Below are 23,048 nucleotides of genomic sequence, written 5' to 3'. Positions count from 1 at the left end.
ATCAGCAATGCCTGGACCAGAATGGTCCTCACTTTGAAAACAGGCATTGACAAAAAAAATTATTCATTTCTGTAGATTTTTTTAAATTTTGAAAATGAACTGTATGTTAATGAACACTGACTATAATCATTCAAAGTGTATATACATTTTTTTGGGATACCCTGTATATAACTACTCCCCCTGCCAACACATTATATGAAACTTGATTTGTTCAGTTTTTATTGTGGGTTATTAAAAAGAGCAGGTATTTTTAAAAATCACATTATTAATTTATTATGTTATTTGTTCCTCAAATTAAAATAGAAGAAAATATCCTCAGTTATTTGAACTGTCTCATGTTGACTGGGATTTTGAGACGAAATAAGTTTACTGTATTTTTTTTAATAATTAATAATTATTTTTGCCAGCACCAGGGTAGGGAGGATGCAGGTAGTAGGGAGTACAGGTCAGCAAGGCACCCCAAGATCTGATCCGCCTCACAGCCTGCCAGTTGCCTGTTCGGCTCAGTCATTGAAAGAGCTTCTGGTGGTCCGCCCTCCAGTTGCATGATAGGTTCTCAGTGAGTCACCAGGTAGGGATGAGTGGTGTTTACCAGATCGATCGAGGTTTAATCTCGGTGCCAGTGCTGGGTCTGAGGCCACTCAGCAAATGTCCCAGGGTATACCAAGTCTAGCTGCCAATCGCTGGGTGCTCACACACCTTTGTGAGCAGCAGAGTTTATTAGGCCCAAGTAGTCCATAATTTGGCCATGTAAAGGGGAGGCTCTGTACTAGTAGGGCAAGCAAGGGAAAAATGTCCTCTACCCTAGAGCCACACAACTCTATCTGTCCCAAATTCTGCCTAGAGCCCTCTTTGACCCTGCTTTTCCTTTTAAAAGAAGGAAATAAAGAAAGGAAGGGAGGGAGAGGAGGAGGAAGGAAAGGAAGAGGCTGCTGCTCTGCTGAGCTTACAGATTTCACTTAGGATGCTTTGAAAAAGAATTTGATTGTAACTGGTAAATTCCCAATACATCTTGTAGCAGAAGGCAAAGAGGAAAAAGGAGAAAGACATGGTAGTTGGTACCATAACCAGACGTCAAACAATTCTTAGAAACTACATATTCTATTAATAGAAAACTTACTTTAGCACTCAATTTTAACCAATCTGCACTTGGTCAAGGTCAGCAGTGAAGGCTGTTAAGTGTGTACCAGAAAATTTAAGTGCAGTGAACATACAATTTGAAAACTACAGACTACCATAGGGTGTTTCCTGCAATGATCTCTATACATCTCAGGCTTAGATCCTAAAGACCTCTTCAAGTAAAGAGGAGATAGTGAATCAGAGGGTCCTAACATTCAAGTTTGTCTAAATTCCCAGTGTATGGGAGTGGATTAATTATGCTGGAAACTTAACAGAGGAAAAAAAATCTCATAAACGAAATCAATGCACAACACAAATCACATGGCAGTGTCTATTACTGTGGCAAAGGTTTTGCTAAATGAAGCATCTATTTCTGCTCTTCTGAAGTCTTCTACCTCTACAATCTCCTGCATGCTTGAAATTCATCACATTTTCCTTTAGCAAAGCTATTAACTTTGCAGCTGATGAGTGATGATAGGGACCTAAGTATTTACCTCTGAAACTATTCCCCCCCCAACACACAGAAGGTTGATACTCCCTCCCATTCCTGTATTGTTCCAAGGAAAGTGCTGGAATTAGCTTCTCAAGAATAAAGAATTGGAAAAAAATTCAATCTCTCGCTGCAGTTACTTCCTCTCTTGAACATACTTCTTATCTCCTTTCACATACTCATTCCCTAAAAAGTTAGGGCTGGAGCTTGTCATTACTATTCCATTCTCTTACCCCGGAGGATTAGAAAAACACAAACATACAAAAAATAACCCACAAACCATATAAGGTGAACACAACAGAAAGCTAAAGCCTTGTTTTGAATTGTTCAGAATCACATATATTAGAAGAAAAGTCTCAATTTATTTATCACATGAATGGACCAAACTGTACTAAAGAACCCAATCATCATTCATAACGATGGGCCTATGAGAAAGCATAAGAATTCTAAAGTGAGACATCACAAACCACATCTCGCTCTCTAGTACCTTGGGAAGGATAAATGGGACTGATGCTTCCTGCTTTAACCAGCTGTTCTTCAACTTTTTGGTCTTGGGAAATCTTTACAGTCTTAAAAATTGAGAGCCTTTTACAGAGCTTTTATTTATGTAGGTTGAATCTATTGATATTTACCATATTAGAAATTGAAACAAAGATTTTAATATGTACTAATTAACTCAACTAACAATTCTGAAATGATGTAATTAGAGACAGAGAACAGATTAGTAGTGGCGAGGGGTATGGGATATGGACGTGGTTAGGAAAGGGCAACACAAGGGATCCTGGTAGTGCTGGAACTGTTCTGTATCTTGACTGTATGTAAATACCCAAACCTATACATGGGATAAAATTGCACAGAAGTAAACACACAAACACACATACATCAGTACAAGTAAAATGGGGGAAATCTGAACAACATAGGTGGATTGCATCAATGTCAGTATCTCTGCTGTGATACTATACTATATAGCTTTGCAAGGTGTTACCTTGGGAGGAACTAGGTAAAGGGTATGAGATCTCTCTGAATTATTACAATTATCTCAAAATAGATCAATAAAAAATTGAGAACACCAAAGAGCTTTTATTTATGTGGAATATATCTAATGATAGTCACCACACTACAATTTAAAAAGAAAAATTTTAATTTGCATTAACTTGTTCTAAATAACATTTAAAACCTATCAACAAATCAACAAACGACATGTGCTGGCGAGGGTGTGGAGAAAGGTGAACCCGAGTACACTGCTGGTGGGAATGCAGACTGGGGCAGCCACTATGGAAAACAGTTTGGAGGTTCCTCAAAAAATTAAAAATGGAGCTGCCGTTTGACCCAGTGATTCCACTCCTAGGAATGTATCCTAAGAATCCTGAAACATTCATCAGAAAGGATATATGCACCCTGATGTTCATAGCAGCACAGTTTACAATAGCTGAGATCTGGAAACAGCCCAAGTGCCCATCAGTAGATGAGTGGATCAAAAAGCTGTGGGACATTTACACCATGGAATACTACGCAGCTGTAAAGAAGAAGAATCTCGTACCCTTTGGGACAGTATGGATGGACCCGGAGAATATTATGCTAAGTGAAATAAGCCAGGCAGCGAAAGAAAAATATCACATGATCTCGCTTATACATGGAATCTAAAGAACTTAATAAACTGATGAGCAGAATAGATTCAGTGACATGGAAGCATAGTTGAGACTGACGAAATGTCAGAGGGAAAAGGGAGAGGGGGTGGAGGGGGAGAGAGTAACCAAAGAATTTATATGCATATATGCACAACCCAAGGACACGGACAATGGTGGGGAGAGTGACTTGGGAGGAGGAAGGAACGGGGGGGGGGGAAACGGGTCATTGGGGAGAAAAAGGGACATCTGCAATACTTTAAACAAAAATAAAAATTATACATATTAAAAAAAAAAACTTAAAAAAAAAATAAAACCTATTATGTATTAACACATATAACATTTTAAATAAAAATAGCTACACTTTTTCAAAAGAAAGGAAAAGAATGGCATAGATTTACATTTTGCAAATCTCTTCAATGTCTGGTTTAATAGACAGCTAGATTCTCATGTCTGCTTCTGCATTCAATCTGTTGGTTAAATGTTTTGGTTAAAATTTATTTAAAAAAACAACCTGGACTCACACAGAAAAATAAATACATACATACATACATACATACATAAGCCTTTTCAGATAAGTGAGATAAGTGTATTTTTCTTTGATATGACACCAAAACTCAACAAGTATTAGTTCTTAAAGGTTAGGGTCAATGTGGAATCTGAAACTATTAACAATGAATTTTTTGTACTCTGTACCCTGCACTTTGAATGTTTCTTTTACCCATGCATGATTTTTAACATCATGCATTAGTCATTTGGAAAATATTAACTCACTGAGTTATGCAGCTCTTTCAAATATGTATTGAGAAGGGAGGGGGTTGAGGGCTAGGTGAGAAGGGTGAAGAGAGTAAGCAAAGAAGAAAAAAAAGACTCAGAACATAGACAACAAACAGTATGGTGACTGCCAGAGGGAAGGGGGGTGAATAGAGGTAGAAGAAGGTAAAGGGGATAAATGGAAGAAGACTTGGAGGGGTAAATACACAATACAATATGCAGATGATGTACTATAGAATTGTATATCTGAAACATGTAATTTTATTAACCAATGTCACCCCAATAAATTCAATTTTAAAAAGTCACATTCTCTGGGCTCATCAGAAAAGTATTTAAGTATTGGTAAGCTATAAAACTCATGAGGGAGCATAAACAAATTTTCCAAAATAATAATGTTTGCTTGAAAGCTCAAATTTTATCATTAACAACAAATATTGTCAGTTGTTTTCCTTGGAGTAATACGCTCATTTCATTCACTTTCAAGAAAATGTCTGCCAAATACCCAAGTCAGAATAACTAATTTGTCAGTTGTTCTTTCAAGTAAAAAATGGTATTCGATGAAAAAACTGGCTAGGTCAGCCCACAACTCAATTGCACAGGTGTGTATATGTACTTTCCATTTTGTCACACAGCATATAAAATGACATGTACTCAAAGGCTGAGATTTAATTAATTAATAATTTTACTGCTTTATTAAAGATATTTTAAAGTGAAACTGGCTTTATAATTTTTTTTTAATCTTTTACTAAAAGGACATAGCAATGAAGAATGTGATAGCTACTAGTGCAATTTGGCGCCACTGATTTGATCTGTGCTAAGATGCCAGCCATTTTACCCACCATTGCATTTGCACCACCAGTGCAAAGTCAACAGAGTGAAAGGGCAAATGAGTTCTTAGTCTTAGTATGAAAACAGTTCTGATCTAGCAGAACCTCGAAAAGGTCTCAGAGATACCTAGGGTTCTGAGGGTTATATTTTGAGGACTAATGAAGTTTCTATTCTAGGACTGGGGAAGTGATCAGCTTCTCCAGAAGCATATGCCCAGCTGATTCCTACACAAAACTAGGATTCTGGTAGCAAGAAGTTGAGGGAGATCGCCTGTTCATTAGGCAAATAAGAGTGTCTTGTTTGGATGAAGGAAACAGAGACACGAAGGCAGGGAAAATTATTAGCGAGAGTGAAGTAGGAAAGAACATTAATAAATTTCAGCAACTGAGTAAATAGTATTTTAAAAATCTGGGAGAATGAAAAGCTCAGTTAATTGTTTAAAAACGAACAACTAAATGATAGACATTAACTACTGACAAAATTGACCCTTACCTTTGAGGGAGGGGAGGGGGAAATCTGTGTCTCTAGTGCCTATTTGTTTTCACATTGCCAAGGACAAAACTTCTCTAAAATTATAACTTAGTAGTTCAGAAATTAAACATGCCATTATCTAAAGTAAGTTTTTAATGGGTCTTTAATTAGATAGGAATCATCATTTCCTACAGAAGTCTTCCTTGTCTTTGCTATGTAAGCTAAAGGTATAAAGATAAAACTTCAAAAGTGGTCTGAAGGGTGCTGTACAGTATGGATTAATTCCTGATTATGCATACCATAGCACTGTAAAACCAAGAGGGAAATGGACATCTATTTATAGATAGGCTTCATTGCCCAAGTGTCTTGTGGGTGATTTTGTGCTCTAGAAGGTCACAGAATATCCACTGATTTTGTTTAACTTCCACATAAGACTCATGGATTTTACAGAAAACAATGGGTTAATCCCAATGAAAGGTCATTCTATCTAAAGAAAGTACCTTAAAGCAGCAAAGCTGATTCAGGTTCCTGGAGGGCACATTTATACTATAGCATCTCATTTTACATCGTGTATATGTTCCTAAAAGAACATGCACAGACAAAATCATAGCATGGAAGAATCTTAAAAATTATCTAACTAACCACACAAGGGTGAAATCTTTTCTATAACAGGCATTCATAAGACCCCTATTTGAACTTGATCCCCACCTACCTACATGGGTGGAGAAAATAACCCTTACTTTACTGGGGTGATTTAAAAGATTAAATTCCTTAACATACATCAAGTGCCTAGCAGTGTGCCTACAGTATCCTGGCAATCTCAAATGATAGCCATTACCAGTTATTCTAAGAGTCAAGTCACTTTTGAAAGCGCATACTGAATTTCATATCCATGAAAACTCTCTAGATCTTTTCTAATCAAATTTTGAAAAGACTCTCTTTCATCCCTGACCTCCTCCCCCATTTTCTTTCACGGAAGCAACCAATATAATGCATATGTATTTGCTTGTTTATATGTACCTTTCCTTTATTCTTTTTACACAAATGACAGTGCACTATATATACTGCTCTTTACCTTATTTATTCATGTAATAAAAATGTAGGCAACTGTTTTAAACTTTAGGTGCTCATTTCAATCAGATATACCGGTTGAAATCTCAACTTTATTGCTTAATAGCTGACTGACCACAGACACATTATGCAATCTTTCTGAGCCTCAGTTTCCTTTTCTGTAAAATAAAAACATCAAGGGTACCAGTATTTCATATAGTCATTGTATAGCAATTAAGTGCATGTAAAGTGCTAGTGTACAGTGTCCAAGACACACTAAAAGTTCAGTACATATTAGCTAATAATAATGATGATGATAGTTATAACAGTATCTTATTAATTTTAATCGATCTTTCAGTCTCTTATGACATTGTCAATCTCGATTCGGACATTCAGTGCTTGAGCTATCTGTCTGTAGTTGCTCTTGATAGTCAGGTTTGTCATCTCCCCCTCCAAATATGTCTTTATTAATTTCAGAGAGAAGAAGGGAAAGGAAGAGAGAGATAGAAACATCAATGATGAGTCATTGATCGGCTACCTCCTGCACGCCCCCGACTGGGGTCCAAACCCACAACCCGGGCATGTGCCCTGACCAGGCATCAAACCTTGATCTTCTGGATCACAGGTCGACGCTCAACTGCTGAGCCACGCCAGCCGGGCATGATAGTTAGTTCTGACTTTTCATCATGCTTTCCCTTCCCGTTCTTCCGGTAGAGGAATTTTTCCTTCCTGTGGGAAATCCACTCCCCCAATCTTATTCGAATACAGGAGTGGCCCAACTCTACCCAAACTATATGGAAGCAGCTCTCCACAGGCTATGGACATTCCTTCTTCTTCTGGTCCCTTAATATAAAAGTACTAATTAAATCTGGAGCTTCCAGTGGCCATTTCTCCTCATACACAAAGAAGGCTTGTCTAAGAATAAGGCCAATTCAGGGGAAAGTAAAACAAGGAGATGAGTCAAGACAGAATCTGGATGAAATTATTTAAGGTCCTGCCTGAAACCAACAAACTCCATTCTTGGGGACCTACAAACTCCTTGTTTGCTTAAACTAGCTTGAGCCAGATTTCCATTACAACTGAAAGAGTCCTGACCACTATATATTACTCACAAATTTATATGTATTCTTTCTATTTAGTCATGGAAGTTATAATAAAAATGCTGAACAAGACTGGACCAAAGGCAGAGACCTGTGGTCCACTACCTCCATCCTAGCTGACAAACATCTAGTAATCAATTTATTTATTTATTTATAAATATATCTTTATTGATTTCATAGAGAGGAAAGGAGAGGGATAGAGAGATAGAAGCATCCATGATGAGAGAGTCATGGACCCGCTGCCTCCTGCACGCCCCCGACTGGGGATCGAACTCACCACCCAGGCATGTGCCCTGACCGGGAATCGAACCCTGATCGCCTGGATCCTAGGTTGATGCTCAACCGCTGAGCCACACCCGGCCAGGCTCAATGCTCTTTAAATATAGCTCTCAGGCAGCTATAAAGTCATCCAACTGTATCACCATCCACTCCATATTTCATGTACATGCCATCAAGAATATCATAAAAGGCTTTTTCAAACACCTTGAAGAAATCAAGGCATTCTAATCTATCCACCCAACAACTCTATTGAGAAGAGAGAGAAAGAAAAGTTTAGAGTGTTTTGTTTTAGAACTTAATTTGATTTCTTTAAAAAAAAAAAGTTTTTATTGATTTCAGAGAGAGGAAAGGAGAAGAAGTGAGAGACAGAAACATCAATGATGAGAGAGGATCATGTATCAGCTGATTCCTGCAGGCCCCCTCCTGGGGATGGAGTCCACAATCCAGGCATGTGCCCTGACCAGGAATTGAACTGTGACCTCCTGGTTCATGGGTCGATGCCCAACCGCTTAGCCAAACGGGCCGGGCTTGATTTGGTTTCTAATAAGCATTCTTTTCTGCATCCTTTTTTCATTCAGAAAAATTAAATACTTACTATGTCCTACGCACTGTACTATGTGATGTATCTTAATATGAAAATAAATACAAGGTAAATAGGCACATAAAATTAAATTATCTTTTTGCTATATACCTACAGAAACTTAAAGATATTAGCTGAAAATCCTATATTTTGTTTAAAGCTAGTGTTTACTAAATAGCTTGTTCCTAGGTCTGTTGGGGTAAACAAAAGTGAATAATTAGGTCTAGTGGGGCAAACAAATGTGAACAAGTAATTAAAACAATGTAATGGAAGATGCAAATGAGGTGAGTACAAAGAGGGCAAAATAACTTGTGTACACCTGGGAGAGAGGCAAGCAACACTTCACCTGAGTCTTAAAGAGTAAGTCCAACAGAAAGATGAGGAAAATTAGGTTACTTTTGTCAGCTGCCATACCAAATACACGGCCTGAGAGGGAACCACATAGTTTGGCATGGAAAGGGTGCAGGGAGTGGTGGGAGATTACTTGTCATTGTAAAGAAAGTCACTATGAAGTTTTAAGCAGGAAAGTAATAAAATCCAGTATCTTTTTAATTTTTTACTTTGGCTCTGAAGGAGATTAATCAGAAGGCAAGGACACCATTTAGAAGCCCACTTTAACAGTCCAACTAATATATAATGATGGCTTGAACTAAGGCAGTGGTAGTTGTAATGGAAAGAAAGGAATGGATTAGAGATGAAATCAATAGGACTTGGTGGTTGACTTAATATCAAAGAGGTAAGAAAAATCTGGGGCTGAGTTCAAGGCTCTGGTGCCATTTATGTCAGACAGGAGGTAAAAGAAAACAACAGCAACAATGACAAATTATTGGTGGGACAGAATTAGAAAACAAAAACTTTGGGAAAGCATTTTAAGTATGTAGCTGGAGACACAGAACTGGAACTCAGGAAAAAGGTAGGTAAGAGGTAAGAGAAGCTATTAAAATTGCTTCACCCAACTGTAAGAGTCACTATGTTAACAGATTTTTACTATCTTCACTACTTGAATATGGTTCTTATTCTAATACTACTCACAAATTCGTTCAACAGAGCAATAAAATGGAGAATCATGCAACTTTACAAGGCTCGGAAAAACAGATATCCTGCACTTGTAGAGTCAATACAAAGTTTATATCCTTGTTTGTAAAATTTCATTTTAGATTAGGAGATAAAGTGGTAAATAATCACAATAGAAATGGATGAAGGGCTGCAAGTAACCTACCCAGAGAGTGAGTGCTAGAGAGAATAGGGAAGACTTCACGCTGGAGTGGACTTAAATGATAAGTCAGGAGTCTCCTAAGAGAAGAAGAAAGGAACAGCCTGTTCAAAGGTACTCAGAGCTGCAAGTTGTTTGGTTTGGTTGAAGTAGAGTACAGGGAGAGTAAAATTTGGACTTAACTTTGAAAGTATTAAGAAACTACTGAGGGCTTTGGCCGCTTATTCATCTGGTTAGCGAGTTGTCCCGATACATGAAAGTTGTGGGTTCCATCACCGGTCAGGGCACATATGAGAATCAACCAGTGAATGCATAAATAAGCGGAACAACGTATCAATGTTTCTCTCCCTCTCTCAATTTAAAAAACTATTGAGGGATTAAAGCAAAGGGGTGATATTACCAGATTTGTACATTTAAAGACAAAATTAATAGAAGGGAGTAGACTATGAGATTGAAGAGGAAGGCTCCTAGCTAGATGCCTGTTGCCATAAACCCAGTTAAGTCAGAAGTAAGAGGGATAACAGGAAGGACTGAAGAGACATTCAGGATGTATAAGCAATTTGATTTCATGAGATATGGTACATACAGCTACTCAGCAAAGGAGTCAGGTATGATTAGAATGTCTGATTCAGATGGTTGGGAGATGATTTCATTCCACAAATATTTATCGAGCACCTAAGACATGCCAGGCACTATTCTAGGTGCTGAGGATATACTGGGAACAAAACAGACCAAAATCCCAGTCTCTAGAACTTAAATTCAAGTGGATGGTATTCCATTATTGAAAGAAAAAGAGGAGGAGAAAGACATTTTAATTTTGATTTGGAGAGGGGTTAGAGAAAAATGAGTTGATTAGTTTTTCAGTTTTGTTTTGTTTTGACTTTGCTTAGTTGCCAGTGCTCCAGGAAAAGAAGACTGGAAGTAGGTAGGTCTTCAAGTGAACAATCTGAAGGGGTCTCTGAGAATTTTAAGGACTTCAGAATAACATATAAATACAAATGAAAACACAATATAATTTTCCACCTATCTGACTGGCAAAGATGAAAGAGTTAAACAATATCCAGGTTGGCAAGAGTATGGGGAAAAAACAGGCACTCTATGCAGTATTAGTTGGTGGGAATATAAATCGTAGAAACTCTGGGGAGGGCAATTTGGCACTATGTATCAAAATGTAAACTGCACATGCTCTTTTACCCAAATTTCATTTCTAGAATTTATATCAAGAAGTTAAGCCCTGGGCAGTGTGGCTCAGTTGGTTGGGTACTGTCCTGGGTATTTTGCACATCTGATTCCCAGTCAGGGTACATGCCCAGTACGAGGCGTGCAGGAGGTGGCTGACATATGTTTCACTCTCACATCGATGTTTCTCTTTCTCTCTCCCTCTCCCTTCCTCTCTCTAAAAATCAATAAAAATATTTTTAAAAAAGTTAACAGGACAAATGCAGAAAGATGCAAGATATACAGTTTGATTTAGTGCTGTTTTTACTAGGCAAACAAAAACACCCAGAAACAATTTAAATGGCCATAATAGCAAAGGTCTCTACCTACCATCAAGGACAGATATTCACAGCATGTTTTTGAGTGAAGACAAGGTTAGAATATAGCATGTACTAGATTAGCCCATTAATGTTAAATTGATCTCTATATAAGTATATATTATTTTATAATATGTAGATCAGAAGTTACAAATAGAAGTTGAGATCTGGAAGGATAGTCCTGTAGTCATCTTTTGGTAGTGAGAATCTGGATGATTTTTAGTTTTCCTTTTTATCTTATTTTATTATTATTGTTATTTTTAATCCTCACCTGAGGATATTTTTTCCATTGCTTTTTCGGGGGGCGGGGAGAGAAACATTGGTGTGAGAGAGACACATTGATTGGTTGCCTCCCGCATCCCAACCAGGGTCAGGGATCGAGCCTGCAACGGAGGTACATGCCCTTGGCTAGAATCAAACCCGGGACCCTTTAGCCCGTGGGCCAGCACTCTAATCTCAGAGCCAAACCAGCTAGGGCTAGTTTCTCTTTCATATTTTTCAGTATTTGATTTTCCATTACATTGAAAATTTATTATTCTAGTTTTTAAAAAGCTATTTTTATTTTAAAGGAAAAGGGAAAGATGTTTACATATGTGAAGGTTTAGGTTCATTGTAAGAAAAGGGACCTAGGTTGATAAGAAAATGGGCAGGTAGGTGATGAAAGAAAGAATAGCGGGGCATAATAAGCAGACGGGGGAGGCAGAAGGGTAAGGACATTAAGCCAGTACAACCATTGCACAGGTCATTGGCAGCAGGACTGGCCCCAAATAGCTGGGTTGCTCCTAAGAGCCGAGAACAGGGGTAGTACTACGTGAACATTTCTATGACCTTCGTAAGGCAGATATTCATACCTAGGGACTTCCTGTATTCATTTTATTCTCATTGACATCTATGTGGCATCTTCCATGCATGTGCAAAATCTTTGTCAGAAATAAACAACAATCCCAGCCCCTGTCTGTGGTAACCAGAATCCTACCTGGAACAGGGCCAGAAAAAGCCGTGTTTCCAGCACTTCTGAGAAAACCACCGCTGCTGCTTATCAAATTAAAATGCAAAGCAGCTCACTCCAGTGTCACTGGGAACTGTCAGAAAGGGATTATGGTTTCCACCCCAAGGATGCAGGTCAGCTAAACAATACCCATCTTCCTGTGCTGAGAAGGAGAAAGATTAGGCTGGTTTCCAAATAGCAGTCCCGCCTGCTTGTTACCGTGGTAACCTCCCTTCCCGGAGCTGCTCTCATTTGTCTCTCTCTGCCTGACCTTCATGTGGCTCTGACAGTAACTGAGGAGGAAAAGGTACCCGCCTCCCAGCTAAGCACTCAAGTAGAGGGCACTGAGCAAGAAAAAAGGCACTCAAAGTCCCTCTCATTCTAGACTCTAAACGGTGACCTTAGAGCGATTAGAGTCCTGAAAGAGATTTCTGGTGGTCCTTTGTCATCCCATCCTTCCTCCCCTGCTCTCAGGGCCACCCCACTTCTCTGATACACCCTTTTAGTGAGAGGAATCTGCGTCAGAGTCAAGTGGGTAGGTGAGGAGTCACAGAGAAGAGAAAAAAACAAGGTATGACAAGCTGAAGAAGAGAGGTAATAAAATATTAACTCAAAAATGCCCAAGCCAATTATCAGTACAGTAGTTAAGTACAGCTTTGAGTTTCCTCTCTTTTCGGGATTTGTGCCATATGTTTAGTCAGTGGAGGTGTGAGGGCAATTAAAGTACCTGGGACAGGCTAGGGGAGGGACCCAAATACTAAGTGGTTTTTATTGTTTTTATTCAAGCTCTGGATATATAAAATTCAATCATTTAACAAAAAATTGAGTGCCCCCTATATTTAGGTGCTGTGCTAGATACTACATATGGAGTAGAAAATAAAAAAGCCTGATAAATAAATGTAAACTAGAAACTTGTTAAGGAACAAACAGGGCAAGCGATGAGAGAACAACGTGAGCTACCCAGGGGAGTCAGGGATGGTACCTCTGAAGAGGCTGGATTTCAGCTGAGATCTGAAAGATGAGAAGACACAAAGCACTTAGGGATAAGCAGTGCAGGTGGAGGGAACCACATATGCGAACCACGAAGGCAGGAAAAAACATGGCACATATTTAAGGTCCATATTTCATTTCATATTTCTGGACACACCCATGGAAAAATGTTTGCGTCTACTGATTCTAGAAGCTTAGGAGGCCCAGGGAATAGGCAACGTTGGAATAGTTAGCCAAACATTATCCACTAAATTCATGGATGCTGAATTATTAAGATAGCAATCATGGCCCGGCCGGGCATGGCTCAGCGGTTGAGCGTTGACCTAGGATCCAGGCGATCGGGGTTTGATTCCCGGTCAGGGCACATGCCCGGTTGTGGGCTCGATCAATGACTTTCATCATTGATGTTTCTTTCTCTCTCCCTCTCCTTTCCTCTCTCTGTAATCAATAAAGATATATTAAAAAAAAAAAAAAGATAGCAATCATGAAATACTATGGACATAACTCTAATCCAATAGTTTAGAAAAATAAGAGCTACAATACTGGGGTCAATTCTCTGCTAACAGCAGTCACTGTCATTCTAAAAGACACATTGTTTAACAGCAGGTATGATTTCCATTAGTTTATTTTAAATGGCACCCTCAAACCTACCAGACTACCCCAAACTTATTTAAACTGATTTATGTTGGAGTAATGAGCCTGTATAGGAGGTAGCAGGGCCAGGTTTTAGTCCCAGTTTTCTACCACTTAGCTGTATAACCTTAGGCAAGTCACTTCAGTTCTCCAAACCTCAACCTTATGAAATAAAGTGGTCGGACCTTATGACCTTGAAAGAGATTGTATTAGGGCATTTTTCAGTTACAAGTGACAGGAAACCACAGCCAAACTGACAAACAAAAAAGGAATTTAGTGGCTCTCATGTAGCAAAAGAAGTCCAAGTCAAGCGTGGCCTGATTCAGGGGCTCAAATGATATCACGGAGACATAGTTTCTATCCCTCCCTTTCTTGGTGCTGTTTTCTCTGGTCCAGCTTCATTTTTAGACAGGCTCTCCCCCTGGGTGGGAAGGTAGCTGTAGCAGTTCAAGCTTTACAAGCTTGTAACTCCAAGCCCAGTGGAAAAACAAAGTATTTTCTGACTAACAAAACTCCTGAAATTCATTATGACTGACCCAGCTTTTGGAGTTTAAGGGCCGATGACCCTTAAGATCTTTAAAAATTTTATGTTTTGTAAATATGTGAACATATTCCCTCCAAGTCTTTCCCTTTTCAGGTTTTGATTTTTTAAAAACATAGTGTACATATAATTTTTATCTGCCCAGCATCCCTCTTTCCTAGAGGAAAACTGCCCCTTTACCAGCCCTGTGTTCCTAGTAAGATGGGTAATCACAGTGCCGCTCTAGTCATCTGGCTCTGGAGTGGGTCCAGCATCAATCTATTTATTTCTTCTCAAACAAGCTACTGATGAAATATTAATTTTGTTTCTTTAGAAGGAGGAGCTATGTTTCATCCTTAATATGCCTGTTCATGATATAAAACCCTTTGAACCTCTCCTGCTCTTAAAAGCATTACATTTTTGCATCTTCCTTAAAATACTTGAATGACAGCCAAGGAGTATTGGCTACCCCAAAAGTATTAATATGGCCACACAGCAAACACCAATTCTTCTTATCCAATTCAATTCTATTACAATTGAACCTACCATTCTAATCCTATACACTCAGTTCTACTACAGAAATGAGTTATGGTTGGACCATCAAAACATTCTGGATTATTCTTGAACATGGGAACTTTCTTGAAGATCAGCTGGAATTTTCAGATTGCTAGATTATCAGAATTTTACTGTGTCGATTAGCTATTAATTTAAAACACAATTTTAAATGTTTGAATAGTATTCTTTTGAATAAGCCATAATTTATTTGACCAATGCAGGTAGATATTTAGGTTGTCCCAATTTTCATTTGTATAAACAAAGCTGAGAGGAATACCTTAATGGCTAAATCTCTTGCGCCTGTTTCACTATTTTCACAGGCTAATGTCCTACATATGAGATTAGTGACTAAAAGAGGGTATGTGTGTGTATAAATTTTTAATTGAACCCACAACCTGAGTATGAGCCTGGACCAGAAATTGAACCTGACACCTTTTGGTATACGGGACAACGCTCCAACCAACTGAGCCACACCAGCCAGGGCAAAGGTTATGTATTTTTTAAGGCTTTTTGATATACACTATTTCATCAACACTAGGTCCACCACTACTGGCTAGAGTTAACTCGAATACATACATGATATTTAGTATACAACATACAATATACACTATAAATCAAGAGTTCTGTTTATCTCATGCCCCACCCCCACCCCATATTGATGACCTTATATTTATCCATAAGTAATATTCAATCAGTTCAGGCCCAAGATCTTGAATTCTGGGAAGAGTCTGAGTCCCTCTTAAGCCAGGACAATAAAAGAATAGATTTCTTAAAGTACAGGTTAGGAGCTGAGATTTCTAATCAGCAAGTAGTTAGCAGACAGGAAAAGATTTAAGTTCATAAAGTAAATGCAGGCTATGCACAATATGTATTTTTCCTTCTCTCCAACTTTTTCTGGCAGCTTTTCGACTTTCTAATAAACTAGAATAATGTTTTAGCTTTTACCATAACCAGTATAATCAACCATACCATCTAACTGTTTAACAGCAACCATCAGTCTCAGTTTTCAGTCACTTATCTGTGAATACCATCAAGAGCTTTTCAAAAGGATATTGCTTTTCCTACCAAATCTCTATAGTGAACAAATCTCTTAAGTTTCTGAGTCTGTTTCCAATATATAAAGGTTCTTAACCATTTTATTTATAATTTTAACCTTGTAGAAAAAAAAATCTCACATTTAAAAAATCCCTAAAACATTTCATAGATGTGGACTATTTTAGGAACTAATAGAGGAAGGTTTGGTTTAAGAATGGATAAAATAAGGGAAGAAAGACTTCTTCAAACAGAAGCAAATGGTGAAAATAAGTAGAAGGAGATAATTAAGAGAAATGGATGTTGAAGACAGACAACTGGGTTCAGATAGGTCCACCACTACTGGCTGAGCAGTTTTAGGCAAGTCATTTAACTCCTTTAAGACAGTTATCCAATTAGTAAAATGGAAATCATATTAGTATGTATCTCACAGAACTACTGTGAGAATTAAATGAAATATATAAAAAGCATTTAGCATTATTGCTTGGCACATACCCTGATAAATGTTAAATGCTGCTGCTGCAGTTTCTGTTATTATTAAATGTGCCCTAGGGATTCTCCAAAGGGGCTTCATCCACTGACCTTTACCTTCAGAACAGATTAGAAGGTTCACAAGCCAGATATTAGTAAGTCTTTTCAGGCTAAGAGCAGGTCAGGAGTTGGCCACTAAATCATTAATTTAAAATATAAAATGAGCTTTTCTCCTTTTTGGCTTTTCAAGCCCATCCTTATTTCAGGTTGGAGCATGTGCACATAAGGTGAGCACATGTTCCATAATTCTTGTTAAAATGGAATTTGCTAGTGTTCATCTGAGGAAACCAAGAACCAACACAGGGGAGAAAGTTCCAAAATAACATTATGACGTGTAGTTAAACCACTTGCTCTATTTGGGTAGCTGAAACACTGTCGTCTTGTACTATTAAGACTGGGAAATAGATGGCCAGAAATGCCAGTAGTCTGTACAATCTCCTTTTTGTAGAACAGACTAGACTGTATAACCCACAGTCCCCCCCAGCAGATAAAACTGGCCAGCAGGTGACAAATTGGTAATAATCCTATAATTCTCTAAGGAGTTAGAGAGCAAGCACTTAATCTCCACTTCAATGAGGTATTTGGCTAATTGCCCGCTTGCGAAGAAACCTTTGGAAAAACAAATGGGTGGGACAGCTTCTAATAAGGGGAAATGCCTATAGCACAAATTCTTGAGGGGTCTTCAAAATAATCAGGGAGGTCTCAATCTGCTCCTCCCCTACCCTCTATAACAAGCAGACCTCAGACCTTAATTCTGCAAAGGAAGTTTTCCTGGCTCCTATTCCTCAGTTTCTAGTACCCTTAAGACATTTCTAGACATTAGCTGTGGTCACTTAGGTTCTCTTGGCTTCAGTTTCCTTATGAGATTAATAAAATGCTAGAATTTTAGTCTCCTAAATTCTAATCTTGCCCAAGTCCAAACAGGTATGATTGTCAGGGGGCAGCTATCCTTAATAGCACTGCTGTTAACTTGAGCTTTATTACACGGGTATCCCCATCAAAATGAAAACTTCTACATTCAGACAGCATTTTCAGTACAAAAATAAAATACTGCCAAGCAGGAACCTCTTCAAAATGATATGAACGAGATAAAGGTAGCATCTAAACCACAGTGGCTCTGGACTGACATCCGGCTTAGGGTCCAAGCATAACAGGTGTTGGAAGAATCACAATTTTTGCTTTTAAAGATTTTAAAACTGATTTTGAGAGGGAGAAAAATGGAGGGGGAGGAGGAAACATGGATGTGAGAGCAGAACATCGACTGGTTGCCTTCTGTACACCCCCAACCAGGGATCGAGCCTGCAACCTGGGCATGTGCCTTGATGGGGAACTGAACCAGTGACCTTTCGGTGACTAGGATGACGTCCAACCAACTAAGCCATGCCAGCCAGCCAGGGCAAGAGTCACAATTTCTGAGCTCCAGAGAGATATGAATATTTCAATATAATAAATGGTGAAATAGTTCTGCTGCATTTATCCCTCAGGCAAAGTGATATCTTTCAATCTATGAAATATTAAAATATTCATACCTATTTTGGTGTGATTTTCATATCTCCAGTGTTCCAGAACCTAGTTCTAAAGATACTTTTTTTTTCCCCTGTAAAGGTTTTGCTCAGATTGCTAGAAGAGATTCTAAGACTTTCTAACCTTAAAGCTGGATTGGTCGGATTAGAGTAAGAGGGGAGGCATACACATGTAAGAACTAGCAAGAAACTAAATAAACCAAGTCACAACTGCCAGAAGGAAGACACTTCTACAGAAGAGAAATGTTACTTTTGTATTTCTAACAAGTACATGTGCCAGAAACACATGCTTTTCAACTTCATTGTTTACCTCATGTCTTCAATCAACATCCAATAATCCCACCAGTTTACAGAGGAACCCCTAGTAAAACTTCACTGTGTGCACCATTCTGTGCCGTATTATAACAGACTCAAAGCAGATGTTTCTGTTCTCCCTCAAAACTAAGGCACGATATGGTGATTGCATTTAAATCAAGAAAAAAAAAAATCAGGTGAAACTAAGCAAAATTACTTAGCAATAGAGACGAATGGAAAATATAAACAGAAGCATGATTAATGTAAAATGCCAGTGGGAGATATAGAGGAAAGGGTCAGACAGGAGGTTCCAAACCTAACCTCAAGTGTTGTTAATGCTTTTACTTCTAATGGTGGGTAAGAGTTACAGGTTTTCTTTTTATTGTTATTCTTTAAACTGTACAGGATATATTTCAGTTTAAAACTAAGAGAAAGAGCCCTGGTCAAGAGCAACTAAGGTTGCTTAGTTGGTTAGAACGTGATCCCCATGTACCAAGGTTGCAGGTTCCATCCTGTCAGGGCACATACAAGAATCAAGTAATGAATGCATAACTAAGTAGAACAACAAATCGATGTTTCTCTCGCTCTCCCCTCCTCTCTAAAACTCAATAAAGAAATAAAAAATAAATAAAACTAAGAGAAAGAAACAAATTATACTCAGAGACAAATTGTCCTTATTAACCTAGTGCCGCCTACACATTGCTACAATAAGGAAACATGCCAAGTTTTCCTAATGGCTTCTTCAGGTAGTAAAGAGATTCTACTAACCACATTAGTTTTCAGAAAAATTAGGCTAGAGACTCCATTTCCATAGTATTTCAGATGTGTAATTTTCCTTTGTAGTGCTTATGCAAAATGACTATTTTTGTAAGATCTCCCTCCCACGATAAACTGGAAATTTCATGAAGGAGGGTATCCCCTTCTTCAACACTCCATTCCCAGGGTCTAGCACAGTGCCTGATCATGGGAAGTAGCCAGTAAACAGTTTCTGAATGCATGAATGAATGACTTTGAGAATCTAAGTTGGGATAACTTTTACTAGTCTCTCTCAAAATGCAGGAAAATACAGCACAATTTTCCTGAAACTCAATGTTTCATTCCTGTTATTAGGCTCCCTGAACCACTATCCCAGAACTTATTTAGTTATTTCAGCATTTATGCAACAAAGTTTACTAAGGCCCGTCTATAACCAGGCACTGAGGTAGGTGGTGAAAGTATGACACTGACAGGACTGATGTAGACTCATTTATCTATACAAACAGCCACTCCACGTATAAAGGGTGATGGTAAGATAGGATTTTCCCTGACTGCTTAGGACATTGAAATGTGTGTAAAGACAAGGCTGAGATTTCAACTGGTGGGTGGCATGATCCACTTTGGAAAACAATGGGCTGCTATTTCCTTTAGCTGCTCTAAAGGATGAACTAATTCCTTTAAATTATATTGTTCTCTGTTCTAAAGAGTAACCTCTCCTAAAATATTGAATAAACAGCAAAGCACTGTCCTTCTGGAACCTCTTCTAGAAAGCAACAGGCAGACACAATCACTCCTAGGAAAAAAAGCTACACAGAAAAAATTATCTTGAGGACAAACATCTCTATTCTGGAGATAAGAGAGAAGAGCCATACGTTGCCACATTACAGCTGCCTCTCTGTCTACACTTTATGGGAAAAGTTAAAATTAGAGACAACTAATGAAAAAGCATTAAATGGTGGTTGTAATAAACTTGAGAACTATTTCATTTCACTGAACTTAAGACTGGCTGCCTTTCATTCTGTTTCAATATAGCCATCATTCTACGTAGCATTCCTTTAAGGCCACATTAGAAAATGTTGCTGACACCTATTATCAGCTCAAGTTATTCCTGACTCTCTTCTCCCTCCTCCCTTTTCCTAAAGCCAACCTAAAAGTTAAAAAGTCAAAGATGGTGAAGAGTAGTGTAATTAGATAGGACATGAAGGGGACAACCAGTGCTCCTCAAAATAAACTTTGCTTTTATTTTTTCTTAGAGAGTTAACTTCTTCCTAAAAATTTAACAAGGTCTTCAGTAATTTTACTTCACAAGGCATATTTCCTCTTGCACATTATCTCAATAATAATAAATATAATAAATAATAAATATCTCAATAATAATAAATGCTTATCTCAAATAAGCATTTCAAAATTTCTTAGATGAAGCCTCCTTCTCTGTGAGTCAATCGTTTATGGGACAATAATTCAACACTCAGAATGTTGAAATAATTCAATCATGCCCGAATCTACCGAGTATGGTTCACACAGGGTCAGTGAAGCCAAAGGCAAAGGAGCATTAACTAAGGATACTGAGCACCCAGTTAGATGCTAGGTAGTTTACACTGGAAACTATCAAGAAGATTTAGAAATAAAACTTATTTATTCCTATATTCAAAGGGAATACTGAGGAATACTTACCAAAAAAACTGGGTAACTTAACCCAGTAAAAAGCATTCACAATTTGCTATAGAACTGAAAAAATAAAGCAGAACTACATGTCAGATTTAAGTTATTACCTAACGATAATATCAACAAATAGACGCCCAGGATCTACCACCAGTATAAGGCCTTTATGAATTAGAGAGAAGCTTTGCCTTCCTCTGGGCTAACCAGGTTCAAGGTATTGTGAGCCAAGCTCAGGCTTCAACAGTTCATTCAGCACCCCCTCAGGAGGTGACCCTCCTGAAGGGCACACCCTGTACAACTGGGGGTGACTGCCCTACATACCTGTTTCTCTCCACTCTCTCTTCCAAAACCTCATTGAAGTGAAAACAAGTAATAAGAAAAATAGGCATAAATCCTTGAGGACAAAAGAGAGCAAGAGAGAAGAGAATAGCAGACATGTCAAAAACATTTTGGAAACTAGAATGCAGACGGGCAAATGTTAACCTAGCAGATCAAAGGAAGCTGAAACCTAAGCTATAAGAGATTAAGCCTATAAGATAAAAGTGAAGGAACTATGTATGCCAGGAAACATTTGAAACCCAGGAAAAGCTTAGTGGCACCAGGTACTTCTGAAAAGAGGGTAGGTAGGGCTCAAAACAGGAAGGTGAGCTTAAAGTCTTTAAAACATACAATCAGCCTTGGCCGGGTGGCTCAGCTGGTTGGAACATCATCCTGTACACCAAAAGGTCTTGGGTTCGATCCCCAGCAGGGCACATACGGGAGGCAATCAATCAACCAACATCCCCACCCCCTTTAAACATATCCTCAGGTGAGGATTAAAATAATAAAATAATAAAATAAAATAAAATAAAATATACAATCAGACTTCTAGATCATCTCCACCAGCCAACGCAGCCTCCCTATCTCCCTACTCCCTACCCCTCACAATTCTGACAAAGGTCTGAAGGTTTACTTTCTGGGTATGTTGAACAGACAGGTTCTATACTCACCCACACCAAGCACAACTGAAAAAAGAGATAAAAGTACAACACCAAGACCAACAGTGAAACACAAAACTCTCTTTCCTTCACTGGGTTCTGTGAAAACAGGCAAAAGACTGGTTGATTCCTCTGAGGGAAAAATAACGCCTAGGACAAAAGACCTACAGATGCTGGCAATTGGGTGACCCTGCCCAAATGGTTAATCACCCCTAAAGTAGAGCCCACCAACTGACAAGCCCCACCAATGAAAACAGAACTTCTAAAAAAAGGACTGTAGTGTCTCATATTTAAATACAAGTGGATAATCAAGAATTACAAGATGTTTGATTAAAAAGACCCTCTGAGTCTAAACTAAACAATGAATAAAATTGTAGCACCAAAGAAACAACACAGGGAGCAGAAATAAATAAAACAACAACCAAACAAACAGTCAGCCCTGACCGGTGTGGCTCAGTTGGTCAGAGTGTCGTCCCATACAACAAAAGGTGGCAGGTTCAATTCCTGGTCAAAGGCATGCACCTGGTTGCAGGTTCGAGCCCCTGCCCGGGTCGAGTGCACTGGGGAGACAACAAATCAATGTCTCTCTCTCACATTGATGTTTCTCTCCCTCCCTCCCTCCCACTCTGTCTAAAATCAATGGGAAAATATCCTGGGATGAGAATTAACAAAATAAATAAATACATAAGAAAGCTGAGCATACAAAATATACTTATTTTAAACCAGTTTTTCACTTTCACATGAACATGTTTTCCTCCACCATTGAGAATATAGTTTTTTGTTTCTTATCAAATTTAAGATAGCTGCATAAAGTAATAATTATAATCTGTGTTGATGGGCACATAACGTTTAAATATGTTATTTGTATGATAACAGCACAAAAGAGAGAGGAGAGAATAGAGAACAAGGGTTTTGCATACTACTGAAATCAAACTGGCATTAATCCACGCTAGAGCTCTAGGTGGTGTGGCTCAGGAGTTAGTGTGTCAGACCACACACCAAAGGGTCTTGGGTCCAATTTCCAGTCAAGGGCATGTACCTGGGTTTCTAGTTCGTTGCCCCCTGCCCCCCGTTGTTGCCCATGCAGGAGGCAACCAATCGATGTATCTCTCTCACATCGGTGTCTGTCTTTATCTGTCTGTCTCTTCCTCTCTCTCTCCCTCTTCCTCCACTCCCCCTCCCTTCCTCACTCTCTCTGAAAAAACAATGGAAAAAACATCCTCTGGTGAGTTTTACAAAAATAAAAATAAAAAAACAGAAAAATCCACACTAGATTGTTATAAATTAGGATGTTGGCTGTAATCCCCGGGACTACTACTAAGAAAATAACTCAAAATATTAGAAGAAACAACAAGGGAATTAAACTGGTGCACTAGAACATATCTAACACAAAAGACTTGTAGAAGAACAAATAAGACACAACATAAAGAAAATAAATACCAAAATGGTAGGCATAAATCTCATCAGTAATTACATTAAATGTAAATGAAGTAAACATTCCCACTAAAGATTAAGATGAAGTA

The 23,048-nt window shown here is 38.4% G+C and overlaps 1 protein-coding gene across 1 annotated transcript in view; it reads right to left on the bottom strand.

Moving 5' to 3' along the window:
* Positions 1–23,048, bottom strand: part of ZNF609 (zinc finger protein 609) — a 186,931-nt gene that overhangs the window by 64,030 nt on the left and 99,853 nt on the right. The gene's annotated exons all lie outside the window — the stretch shown is intronic.

This window comes from Miniopterus schreibersii (assembly GCF_964146895.1).
Source record: "Miniopterus schreibersii genome assembly, chromosome: 1".
NCBI lineage: Eukaryota > Metazoa > Chordata > Mammalia > Chiroptera > Miniopteridae > Miniopterus > Miniopterus schreibersii.
This window is presented reverse-complemented; position numbering and strand designations above follow the sequence as displayed.